Source organism: Nuphar pumila, chromosome 2, assembly GCF_984573655.1.
Source record: "Nuphar pumila chromosome 2, dmNupPumi1.hap1.1, whole genome shotgun sequence".
Lineage (NCBI taxonomy): Eukaryota > Viridiplantae > Streptophyta > Magnoliopsida > Nymphaeales > Nymphaeaceae > Nuphar > Nuphar pumila.
Window position 1 is genome coordinate 30,897,416 of NC_143250.1, and position 14,905 is coordinate 30,912,320.

A 14,905-nucleotide genomic window follows, 5' to 3' on the forward strand; every position below is an offset into this window, starting at 1 on the left:
AACATCTAATGTCAGGACACCAGAGAAATCAATATTCACTGATGCCACTTTTTTGTATACAACAGCTATGTCACAACACTACTCTCAGGCAAAGTAGCTGAAAACTCCTTAAAATCATGGTCGAGAGGCGAACCACCATATCAGGTTTAAGGGTACAAACACATATGGAGTTTTAGTATCCTCACGGTTTCTCCAAAACCGTCATCCAGGATTCCTACACTATGAAAATGACATCCAGGAAAAAAATTTATACGGTTTACCTCTTTTATCTTTTTAACAAAAAATCAAGTTATTTATACAAGAACTGCTTTACAAATCAACATGTAAAACCCAACACGGGACCTAGCCAACTATAATTTAATAGTACAATAAAATTAGAAAGTCAATAATTTTAAAATTATTTTTATAATGCATAAAATAAGTCTTAGAGCAACACATGCTCCTCGCCCACACGATCTACAATGGTTTACATCTGATCACCAATACATCTCATGTAAAATCCTTAGTGAACATGCACACCAATACATCTCATGTGAACATAGGATCATAGGTACCGACAAATCTGGGAATATGTCTACATGTATTTTCAGATTTGTATATACCGGGAAATCGATAACCACCAAGAAATTGACCCATATATATATAATCAGTGTTATTTATATATATATATATATATATATATATATATATTCAACTTTTAGATTTTCCCTCTTTCAACTAAAGATCTCACATAAAACTAATTTAGCTTATTTCTTTCCATTCAGATCAAGAGAGGAACATGTACCTTCGATCAGAGATGAAAAAGATCAGAAAAATCTTCAATGGATGCTCAGAACAGAAGGTGATCATATTCCTTCTTCTTTTTTCCTTCTCTTTTTCCTTTCTCTCCTATCCCACGAGTTCCCTTCTCTCTCTCTCTCTCTCTCTCTCTCTCTCTCTCTCTCTCTCTCTCTCTCTCTCTCTCTCTCTCTCTCTTTCTCTCTCTCTTTTTTTGTGTTATACAGCTAAGGGGATCCTCTAGAGGGTGATGCCCCTCTAGAGTCCCTCTTTGCTTAGGGGATGGAGTTCTACTAGTGTAAAACTTTATCTCTAACCTCTTCTCCTTTTTAACTACTTTTTTTTATCTATTCATTATTTATTTTATTATCTCTTAGCCACATTTGGGCTCTTCTAAAGGGTGACACCCTCTCTAGAATCCTTACATAATAGGTAGAGTTCCACAAATATAAAACTCTACCATATCCAAATATGGAAATTTTGAAATTTATACATTAATAATAATAATTAATTAATTATTTAATAATAAATTTTAAGAATGTTTCAGAGGGTATCTCCCCCCTCTGAGAGTCTTTTTAACATAGAATTTCACTAAATTTAACTTTTTAATTGAATTTAAAACTTTAAATTGGTTGGACTTGGATTTTATATTTGGATTCAGATCCAAGATCCAAATCTATATCCAAAATCTATATGGATCTCAATGTGGAATAGATCCTAATTAATATGGATCTTGGATTGGATCCGGATCCATATCAACTTAGACCAAACGGATTAGATTCGGCATCTAATGATATACTACCTAATTTTTGCCTCCGAATTTTGCTTAATTTTTTCTTGATTTTAAAGGTAAAAAACACAATTTTTTACCAAATCTTATTTGTCTCATTTTGGTCTTTTCAATGGGTCATGGGCCACTCCTAGACTCAGCTGACGCCACCTAAAATCAAAGATTTCTATCAAATTTCAAAATATTTAGCCAAATTTTCAAAAAAATTTAAAGTTAAAATAAAGAAAAAATAGACGATATTACATCCCTACCCCCTTAAAAGAATTTTATCCACAAAATTAGAACATATCAAATAACTATGGGTAGTGATTATGCATGTCAGCTCCGGGCTCCCAGGTGCACTCATCCAATCTGTAATGTTGCCAATGCACCTTCACGAACAGGATCGTCCTGCTACGCAGTGTCCTGTCCTAGCGATCCACAATCTCTACCGGCCTCTCCTCTATTATCAAGTCAGACTGTACCTCGACCACCTTGTAGTGGATCACATGTAAGGGGTCAGGCACATACTTCCTCAACATTGAGATATGAAAGACGTTCTGAATCTGGGAAAACTGAGAAGGAATCACCATATTGTACGCTTTTTCACCAACGCACTTGAGGATCTCGAAAGGTCTAACATACCGAGGGCTCAACTTTCCCTTCTTTCTGAATCAAAACACACTCTTCGTAGGCGAGATCAGAATAAGCACATGATCTCCCACGTCAAAACTGAGCTCCCTACATCACTTATCGACATAGCTATTCTTCCTGCTCTGTATCGCGACTAACCTCTACTAGATCAACCACACCTGTTCCGAGTAGTGTTGGATGGCCTCCGGAGACTCCACTACTCTCACTCCAACCTCATCCCAATACATCAAAGATCTGCATGGTCTGCCATACAAAGCTTCGTACGAGGCCATACTAATACTAGCATGGTAACTGTTGTTGTACAAGAGCTTTGCAAGCTTCACATGCCTATCCCACTCTTGTGCCCAATTCATCGTGCATGCTCTAAGCATATCCTCAAGCATCTGTATCGTGCGCTCTATCTACCTGTTAGTATGTGGGTGAAATGTTGTGATGAACTTCAATGTAGTACTAAGGGCCTTCTGCAACTGGTGCTAGAAACGAGACATGAAGTGAGGGTCTTGGTCTGATATGATCAAATGTGACACCCTGTGAAGTCGGACAATCTCATCCACATATTGCATATGCACATGAACAAATGCTTGCAACATGCATTTTTTATTATCCATCATATGTATAAACTCTTAAATAAGCACATGATCATATTCATTCCTGTAATAAAGTTCATGAGTTTCCATGCGTAAGACATAAGCATGATAATCCAATGCATATCATAACCAATAAATACTTTCACCATTCATACATAATAAATCTGGACATACTATATTACTCGAGATATAGAACATACCCACCGAGTCATAACTATGCTGCCACAATGCACAAGACATCATTAGTATGCTATTGGCATCATGTTTCTCATGCAGAAATATGTAGCCAAAAGTAGTGGACAATGGACAATGTCGCACATAAATGTGCAACATTGTTCTCCCTACAATATCCCACCGAAATCAATGGATTACATGTATGACAATATTGGGCAGACCCTACACGAGTCATCTTAATGACCGAGAATAAAAAAAAAGAACATTAACTTGTGTAGTCGGTCTTGGAGGACCGACCCTCAAGCAGTCGGCCAACACACTCAAAGTGGCCTGAACGGACCTGAACCAGATCTGACCACAATATGTGCATTAGCAGATCGATTCAGATCTACAGGTGCACATAGTCGACACTGCTCATGTATATATATATATATATATATATATATATATATATATATAAAAGTTGTCAATCTGTTCATGACAACAAACAAGGCAGGACTGGCCCAATTTTCTATATGCAGTCTGGAAACACAAAACAAGAATTGCAACAGTTCAAGAGTCATTATTAAAAACCAGTTTGATCACTTAATTGCATCCAATACATGATTGGTAAAAAAATTTTTTACAATAGCCAACAAAATTTCAGCATGACAAGTATGAATAAGAGTCGATTAAACATAGCCTTGACAACAGTCAATTGAAGAAAACAACATGCTGGAAATACATGGCCGATGCACAACCATACCAACAATCAAATGCATAAAAACAAGATGTTGAAAATACACGGTTGATGCACAGCCATACCAGCAATCAAATGTAAAAAAACAACATACTAGAAATACACAACTGATGCACAGCCATACCAACAATCAAATGCAGAAAAACAAGATGTTGGAAATACACAATTGATACACAACCATACCAATAATCAAATAAAAAACAATAGTGTTGGTGAAAACAAATCTACTATATAGTTATAACAACAACTATAAATAGAAAACAACATTGCTGGTAAAAAAAAACCAAATGTGTTGCACAATTATAACATCAACTATGAACAAAAAAACAACATTATGGGTAAAAATAAATCTATGACAAGCTGATAAAACAGATTGTATATCATGGATTAAAGCTGATGATTATCGTCTAGGAATCAGATTTGATATAATATGATCAGATCTTATTCCAACCGATAATTTGACAAAAATTACATCTATTTAGCATCAGTTCACAGTAAGCATATCGGCTCAGACTTTTAGTTAAAAAGATGAATTTATTGAAAGGTCGCAGTATAGTTTCTCAAGTCTTTTTGCCATAGTCCATAAATTCAGTCTCTAAGCAGCCTTTATAATCAATATAAGCAAGACACAAATTCATTGGCAATCATGAGGAAAACTTTTTAAAGTTTAATGATAGTCATCACGGCATAATCATATATATATATATATATATATTTGAAAAACAACAATTGTGTATATATTAAAACAAAAACCGCAGAGCATGTTTTAGATTCACAAATACTAACTCAACCACTATACAATTTACATACATATTATCATGAGCATGAATAAAAGTATTAAAATCTATCTACATGCTTCTCTTTTTTTTTTCTCATGTAAATATAGAATCATAGGTACCGACAAATCTGGGAATATGTCTACATGTATTTTCAGATTTGTACGTACTGGGAAATCAATAACCACCAAGAAATTGACTTATATATATACATATTTTATATTCAACTTTCAAATTTCTCCTCTTCCAACTAAAGATCTTACATAAACCTGATTTAGCTTATTTTTTCCCGTTCGGATCAAGAGAGGAACCCATACTTTCGATAGAAAAAATCTTTGTCGGATGCTCGAAATGGAAGGTGATCCTATTTCTTCCTTCTTCTTCTTTCCTTCTCCTTTTCCTTTGTCTCTCCTCTCCCACGAGTTTTCCTCTCTCTCTCTTTCTTTTTTTTCCTCAGTCTCTCTTGCTTTTTATCTTCTTTTTGTTTTTGTGTTATATGGCTAATGGGATCCTCTAGCCGGTGACGCCCCTCTAGAGTCTCTCTTTGGTTAGAGGATAGAGTTCTACTAGTGTAGAACTCTATCTCTAACCTTTTCTCCTTTTTAACTACTTTTTTTTTCATCTATTCATTATTTATTTTATTATCTCTTAGCCATATTTGGGCTCTTCTAGAGGGTGACACTCCCTCTAGAATCCCTATATAATAGGTAAAATTCCACAAATGTCGAACTCTACCATATCCAAGTATAGAAAATTTGAAATTTATAAATTAATAATATTTAGTTAATTAATTATTATTTAATTATTAAATAATAAATTTCAAGAATGTTCCAGAAGGTATCTCCCCCTCTGAGAGTCTTTTTAACATGGAATTTCACTAAATTTAACTTTTTAATTACATTTAAAATTTTAAATTGGTTGGACTTAGATTTCGGATCTAGATCTGGATCTAAGATTCAAATCTATATCCAAAATCCATATGGATCTCAACCTAGACCAGATCCTAATTAATATGGGTCTTGGACTGGGTCTAGATTCATATTAACTTGGATTAAATGGATTAGATCATATTCGATCCAATCCAGAACTAGTTACATTGAGGCAGGTCATTTTTGAAAAAAATATGATTTTCTGGCCAACCATAGCCCAAATTCAGAAAAACAAATTATTAATGTTTTCAAGATTATGAGACACATCTAATGATATACTACCTGATTTTTGCCTCTGAATTTTACCTGAATTTCACTTGATTTTAAAAACCAAAAATATAAAGTTTTACCAAATCTTATTTGCCTTACACTCAGTTGACACTACCTGAAATCAAAGATTTCTATCAACTTTTAAAATACTTAGCCAAATTTTTAGAAATTTCAAAAGTTAAAATAAAGGAAAAACACACGATATTACATGTACAAATGAGATTGTTTTGTAAATTTGAGTATAGAAGAAAAAACTTTATAACTCATTGATATTGTATATAATGTGATTTGAGTATAAATGAGATTCATACTTGATATGTATTGCTTGCTATAATTTGTCCGTGAATGTATGTATAAGCAGGTTTTTATTGGAATGAGGAGGTTTGCATAAAATAAGTGCAAAAATATTTATTGGAATAAGAAAGTTGCATAAAATAACTGCGAAAATAACATTTAATGAAATGAGAAAGTCTACATAAAATAACTATGAAAATTGGCAAATATTTGCGAGGATGAGGAAGTCTGCATAAAATAATTATAAAAATTAACAAATATTTATCAGTTTTCACAAATGTTTATCACAAATATGGATGCAAAATGTCTCATCATTTCAAATATTTATTGATTTTTGAAATTATTTTATGTAAAATATAACATCATCACAAATATTTAGCTATTTTGTAGTTATTTTATGCGGACTTCTTTATCCTAATAAATATCATTTTTCATAAATATTTTATGCAGGCTTCCTCATTCCAAAAAATATTTATCATTTTTCACAGTTATTTTATGTGGCCTTCCTCATTCCAATAAAAACCTGCTCATATATACATTCATTCATTCCAAATCAGTATTCATTTTTTCAAACTAAATCTGCTCATATATATTAAACCTCCTTACATATTCATTCATTCATTTATTCAAATTGAACATGCTCATACATTCATTTATTTCAAATGAACCTTCTCATATATTATTGCATTCATTCATACATGCTCATAAATGTCCATATATTCATTTAGAAATTTACATCCTTAATGTTTTACATTTATAATACATAGCTCAACTATCGAGACATCGCCAACCTTCTCCTTTATATTGGCCTTCATACCCTACAAAACCTTCTTCTTCATGTATTTACAGAAGTTGATCATATGATTCCTTATATATGAGACATCTTTCTAAAAGAAGGGTTGTTAACAAACAACTAACTATAACGAGCATCCCAAAAAATTAAATAAAACATGACATATAAATATGTACCTACGTAAAGTTTAATTCTCAAATTTTGCCCAAGTATCACATATGCACTAGGATAAATATACTACAATCATACCTGTAACAATCATATACCAAGTAAAAAATGTGCACATGTATGAATTGAGTTAACAAACATATGCAAAGTAATTACGCATTCTCTTGTTGAGGAATACCCTTCATGGTCTGAGCCGCCCAATAGCTCTAATAGTCATACCCAAACTGAGCTGAAAAAATGAAACTACAACATATATGTAAGAAAATGAGATAACATACTCAACAAAATGAGTACATTATTGAATAAGTTATGTTATCATACTATTTGTTTGGTGTTCTTATCTGCACAATATGTAGGCCCCATAGAATTATACAACCTGAAGTCCTCCTTCGTGTCCATTTTCTAAATAACCCAGTGCTCGTTATCCCAATTAATGTGAAAATTTAAAAGCTGCAAAGAACCCAATTCATGTGAAAATTTAAGTTTTGTAAATATGCAAAGTTGTATGAGTGCTACCTTGTCAACTTCAATGAAATGATACTGCAAGTCATCGCTTTCCAAGCAGTCAGTTGCCCCACTTCGCTGCCATTTAGTTGCGACAATTTGCTGTGAACAAATAAGATTTACCAGTTAGTTTTTATTAGTCAATAGAAAACAATAGAAATATCATTTTTTGGACTCATAGAGAAATACAGAGTAAGGTAAAGAGTCTTCGACAAGTCGTCTCTATCCTTGTTCTTGTTGTGGGCTGCTTGCAGTCTATTTATGAATCTTGCTAGATGCTATATAGTCAAAATATGTGATACATTTATATTAGATTCAAATGAGTCTACATGCAAATGTAATATAAGAACAAACAAACAAACATGTAAACCTAGTCACTTGCCAATAGAGTTTCTTTGCCAAATTCACTTTTTGTCTCTTCTATGTTATGTTACGCAACTTTTCCTTCCTCATTAACTTGTTCTTATCACCAATTAAAATTGTATATAAATACATACATGTATAGTAGAATAAATATACATACATAACTCAAGATATTGATTATACCTCATGCAACACAATGCTTGAGAAATCTTTCAGCAGTTTGATTCCTTTTCTGCCATGTTTTCCTTTACGTTTATACATCGTGAATTACTTAAGATATACATAGAAAACATAAGATATTGAAGTAATTCATTAAAAAACACTAGATATACATACAAAGAAGTAATTCATTAAACAAATCTTATATTTTACAAAGCATACATACTCTAACATACTGTTATTCATGTTTTCAACTGTTGTGGCCAACTTCATCGCATACACTGTACTTGTATGACACAATATCCGTGTATTATGTTATCCATTTATTCATCTTAGGTTGCCCTACTTTACAAACCACTTTTGGGGGATATACAATAGATGGAGCAATGTGTGAGACATTATCTGCCATCGAGAAGAATGAATGTTCATTACATGCAGCTTAATATGATTCAACTGTGAAGAATTTATCGCAATAATCCTATAGTAGGTTGCCCTCATACAAAATGCATGCAATCGCATGCTTGCAAGAAATCTCGCTAACCTGTCACTCTTCACAAGAGCACAAGTTCTTTTAAAGATCAATATTGTAATCATGAGATCGATCACGTGCTTCACATCGATGTCGGAGGCTATGCACTACTTGCACACATATTTGTTATATTTTTTTCTTCAGTTCCTCTAGCTTTTCTTTTACTTTCGGCACTACAAGGCTTGTCATATGATGCTCGGTATTATTTTTTTTGTCAAAAAGTTTCATTAGCATAATATAAATCTTTTTAATAAAAGAAATTAGGTGCTTGTCACGTATGACTAGAATCCATAAATTTAAACTCTCTGTTATATTAGACATTAAGCACCTATATATTTTCGCTGAAAAGTGACTCTTAGTTCAATATTTTGGTTGTATGTCAGTGACAACATAATTGTATGCGGCTTTGTTTTGCTCTCAAAATTTTTGAAGAAAATAAGTGCATCGTTCTCTTGTGACTACTTGAGCTGCACTCCACCAAAGTGCACTGAGTGGTGAACCAAATTTCTCCAAAAAGTTCTGCGTCAAATGTTTCATATAATATCCAACATAACATGTATGCCATGTGTGTGGGACAACATACTTTATACCTTTATGCTTATCTGAGATAACTGTTAATACTCCACTCTTTCTAAACTCATCGAAGCGTATGAGTTCTTTCTTTAGATGCTTTAAAAACCACACCCATGAATCCTTAAACTCTTTATAAATAACTGTAAATACTACTGAAAATATCTCACTAGAAGGATTAATACTGTGGGCTGATAACAATATACTGGCATTTCTTCCTTTTAAGAACATGTCATCTACCATAAGAAATAGTGGGCATCTTTCAAAAACCCATCAATGCTTGAATAGAAAGAAAAAAAACATATTGAAATCGATCTTTCCTATCAGTCTGACTTTACTCTAGGGATTCTTTGGTAGTCTTCATCAGATGATCCAAATAGACAGAAAGCATCCTAAAGGACTCTTCGAATAAACCATATAGCGCTTCCTTAGTCTATTCTTGTTCACACCATGCTTGTTTGTAAGTAACCTCCGCACCTTTCTCATGACTGATGTCATTCATGATTTCTCTTGGAGTTAACTTCGAGTTATCGTGCATGCGTTTGTAAATAATACCTGAAATATACTTGAAAGACATTTTTTCTACTACAAGGTTACTTAGTGATCTACCACATGTATGCTCACTTTGATATTTCTTCACTTGAAAGAACCCTACTCTGCACACCTTTGTGCAATAGATCTTCTAGGGGAAATCAACCATAGTCTACGGGTTCTTTTTCATGCATATAATAGTGACTCTATTACTGCAACTCTTTAAGAATTTTGCTTTATAGTTATTTCTGATCACATGATCTTTAAAAAACTCGTGATAGTGCTAGAGATCATTAAACCTTTTGCCGAAAATAAATTCTCGATCGTTTGAGCTTATTGTTAGCCACATGAATTGTTCATAATCATTAAGTTGTTCATTACACAAGTTGTCATAAAAACAAGATGTCTTTGCTTTAATGATTTGCACTTGCTCTTGATTGTATGATAATCCATTGAATGAGAACCTATTCAACTATTTTCTTCATTACTGTAAAAACATAAAACAATTATACTGCTCAACAAATGTTCATATAGCTTATACAACATACCAAGAGTTTAACTTCTCAGATGCCATTTGTGCATCACTTTTACCTACCATTATTTTTTCCATTTCATCGTTGTTTTTGTCCTCCCCCATCGACATAGTATAGTTATCATCATCGATATCATCTGATTCTCCATTATCAACATGATCGCTGCTACCACTAATTAATTGTTTTTATTGCATAATCTAAATCAAAATTCATCCTATCTATCACTTCTTTTACTTCTATGCATTCAACATTCTAGTATTTGAAACATTCAAGATTAACCATAAAAACTTTACATTCATCATTGCACCTATATCGCAAGCATAAATTATAAAGTTCAACAACTTATACCTAGTTTTGTTATCTGTCCGAAAAGGCTAGATGTCATTCAAATTACTGCGATAAAGATCATTGACACTGATTTGCCCACGTGGTTCCACATCCTCTACAATGATTCTTTGATCATGTACAACATCAATATCATTCCCTATTTAGGACAATTGGATGATTGGCAAAAGATTTAGCTCGATAGATGGTGCCTGAGATAGATGCACATTCCCCACAATATTTTCATCATTCTATTCATCAACTGCTTCTTGTACATCACTTCTAACTACTTCTTGTTTAATTGCTCCTTAATTAACTTTGCTAACATCTAAGTAAACATCACCAATAACATTGATTCTACATCATCATCATCTCAAATATCTATCTAAATTTGTTGGCTATCTACGTTTAGAAAATAACTATATCGGAGGCTCAATAAGTCTTTCACATATTCAGTTTTATGAGATATCAAAGTTATAAATTTATAAAAGCTATTATTTTTGGAGACTACTATAGATCTCCAACTATAGTAATCAGACCTATGGTAGCATATTTTAACTCTTTTTAGATGACATTTAATGCTTGTGAACAATGAACCCTAACTCCATTACACCAACATAAAAATAACAAATATTACTAAAGGACAAGCAAAAAAACATAAATCATCTACAACACACACACACACACACACACACACACATATATATATATATATACACACACACACACACACACACACACACATCTATAAAAAAATCTTAAATGTACTAAACATTAAACGGTAAATCTGGTGACAAATATTAAATAAAACATGGAGAAACATAGAACAAATATCCATAGCAACAACTAAACAAAAATACACGAGGCTATTAAATGATCATATCTACAAATAAAGGAAAAAGTTCGAAGTGAAAAACAAACACTATGCATATATACATATTGTTTATGTGAAACTCACCTTTTGAACCTGTAGATGGGAAAGTCAATGACAAGGAATGCAGAGGGTTCTACAGGGAATCACCGAATTACAAAAAAATCGCTGAAGGGGAGAGGAACAATGCAAATACAGAGGGTTCTATAGGGAATCACCGAATTACACAAAAATCACCACAAGGGGAGATGAAAAATAAAGAGGGTTCTACAGGGAAGTTCTTTTCAGACAAACAAAAAAACTAATTGAACAAAAACATGTTTATATATGACTTGAAAACTCGGCAAAAATAAGGAAACTCACATAATATTCATCCCAAACATATGTGATGTATTGAAAAAATTCACATATTTTTCAGAAAATTTGCTTATATGTAGAGATGAATGCATATATGTCATAAATTCGCAAATATTTAGTCAGTATTTGCGATGTTGTGACCTTCAGTTTAAGTGGAGGGTCACACATATTTTTTTGTGAATTCATGAAGTATATGCAGATTAAGTAAGATATTTGCGATGTTGCAACATTCAATTTTAGTGGAGGTTCGCAATATATTTATGCAAATTCGTGAAGTATGTGTCGATTAGTAGGTTATTTGTGATGCTAGAGGTTTCTGTCTAACCGGATGTGAGAAAATAAATTTATGCGATGTTCATATTATATATGCGACTTAGGTAGAATATCTGTGATGTTCGAGGTTTCAGTCTAATCGGATGTTCGCAAATAAATTTACGCGAGCGTCGTGAGGTCCGCATAAGAAAATGTGCAATTGTATATTTAAGTGAGAGTCTGCACTAGCTGATGAGTGGAGCGATATTTCCCAAAATTCCATCTTTTCACACATATGAAGGTAAAAAGGTCTTAACAAAGTTGGGTATTTGCGATTTTGGATACTGAGGATAATATAAAAAATTATAGGATTTTTAAGGAAATGTAACAAATTACCCATCATTTTCCATATTTAGGGCGCATTTGAATATGTGAGATCTCACATCCATGTGTTGAATCTGACACCAGACTTGCAACGAAACTTGAAGCAATCAAATATAAAATCTTGGATCTCCTGAAATGAAAATGTGATATCCATATTTCAGCTAGGAAACATGTATCTCTAGCCTGTTGGTTAGAGCCAAACGACCACAAATACCCAATATCGTAGTAAGTTGGTCAAGGTCAATGCACCAAACTCAGAGTTAGCATAACTAAACCTTGCCAGGGTCCAATGGATGCCAATGCACCTTGCAACAAGTCGGGCATGTGAAGTGCATCATCAACGTCTCTCAATCATCCAACAGACAGTTAAAATTAACAGAAAATATTGCCCACACTCATAAGTTCCAAATCCACAAATTAAAAAAATCAATTAATTTATTTTGCACATTGACCCTCTAGACGTGATCTACATGTTTGATTTAGTAGAAAGTAGAAACCAACCATTGGATCACATTTTGCCTAACATGTGGATTGGATTTTTCAAGGATTGAAAGATCGCCGGTCTAAATGTGCCGAATTTTCACCCCTCAAAAAAGTCATATTTTTATGTTGAAAAATATAAGACGTGATTCTTACCGGTTTGACCATGCTAAATACATCCAGGGGTCAGATTTGGTCAACATGGTATGCACCTATGAGTTTCAACTAAGGGGTTCGTAACTTCCAAGTTCAGCCAATATTTTCCAAAGTTTTGAAGATGTTCATGCTACAATTGCCAAGAAAACTGATGATATAAAGCAGTCAAAACTCATTGTGATCATATCCATAATTTACTCGTTCATTTAATCGTCAGATTTTGGAGTAGACTAGCAGCCAATGCTCCGGATCTTCTCACCTCCCACTCATCCAATTGCTTACCACTTGCCACAGTTACCACTTTTCCTTCATCCATCTCCTTGGTACCATGGTCAACACATGCCTCTTCATTAGCATTCACACCATCTAGAGCCTCTTGATGATTACAATGTTAGATCCTCCACCCTGTGACATGAGTAAACGATCTGCATTTTCTGTGCCCCCTGCTTGACATTTTAGCTTGAAAAGTTGAATGCTTGCATGTTGATACTTACAATCCATCTGCATGAAGATGATATTAGCTCGATGATGTGCCTCCAAGGCATTTAATGAGGGCTTCACAAAAATTTTATATATACATATAAATTTAAGTAAATAAATACATATTTCATGTTCTTCTCAAATCTGACCATGTATATGTGTTCTATATGCTTGGTTTTATAGGAATGGATTCTTGGATTGTCTGATTTTGACACGTGGTAGGTTTTTATAAGGTTTGAAAATCAGGGTCTACAATTTTCATAAATAGTCAAGATGAAAATTCATATTAAAAAAAAACATGATTCAAGTGTCATTTTCTAGCAAATCGACCATGTCAAATGCATCAACATGTTCAGATTTGTGAAAAACACCATGAAAACCCTTGTTGGCTTGTAGTAGGCTCCTAACTTTGGTAGACACTATACTCTCCACTATATATGGTAACTGAAATATGTAAACCAGTAAAATATATAAACTGGTATATACCTAGATTTTCATAGTTTCTTTTTCTAAAATTTCACTGTACAGATGTGATCTAGATGCTTGGTTTATAAAAATAGACTTAGATTATCCGATTATGATGTATAAGAAGGATCTTTTAAGGATTGAAAATCAATCGCTCAAATTTTCATAAATATTCAAGCATACAAAATCACATTTCTTGATCCGATTACGATGATCCAATAGTTGATTTCAAGCAAATGGATCATGCCGAATGCATCTGAGGGTTAGATTTGCAAAGAATCTATGAAAATCTCAGTTCATACTAGTTTACATATTCCAATTTCTCTCTCTATATATATATCTATCTATCTATATATATATATATATACATGAGAATGAAAACCTCACCAATAGAAACCCCCCCACACCTTCACAATAGAAAATTTTTTGGTGCTTTTTTCAAAATTTTGACCATACATACGTGTTCAACATGATTGATTTACTATAAATCAACACTTGGATCATGACGCTTGGATAGAAAAATGGTAGTCAGACCCTAAAAAATTTATGAAAATTGTACATCATTGATTTTGAAACTTATAAAAACCTATCCATGCATCCAAATTAAATGCTCCAAAAACTGAGTCCTATAAAAACAAGCATATAGATCACATTTGTAAGGTCAAAATAAAAAAAAATACCAAAAATCCAATAAAACGTCTATTGGGAAGGTTTGAGAGGGTTTTCCATTAGAGAGGTTTTCATTTCCCTATATATATATATATATATATATATATATATATATATATATATATATATATATATATATAGAGAGAGAGAGAGAGAGAGAGAGACCTTTTTTCTTGGGACTTGTTTCACTTCAAAAATGCTTTGCCACATTTTCATCATTTTCGCACTATGGTAAAACAAAGTTCATAGCCTAATTGTCACAATCAAGATATTATTATTCCACTGAGGTACATACTGAAGGGCTTATTCAACAAAGGTAAGTAGTTACCAAGATTGTTGTTCTAGGTC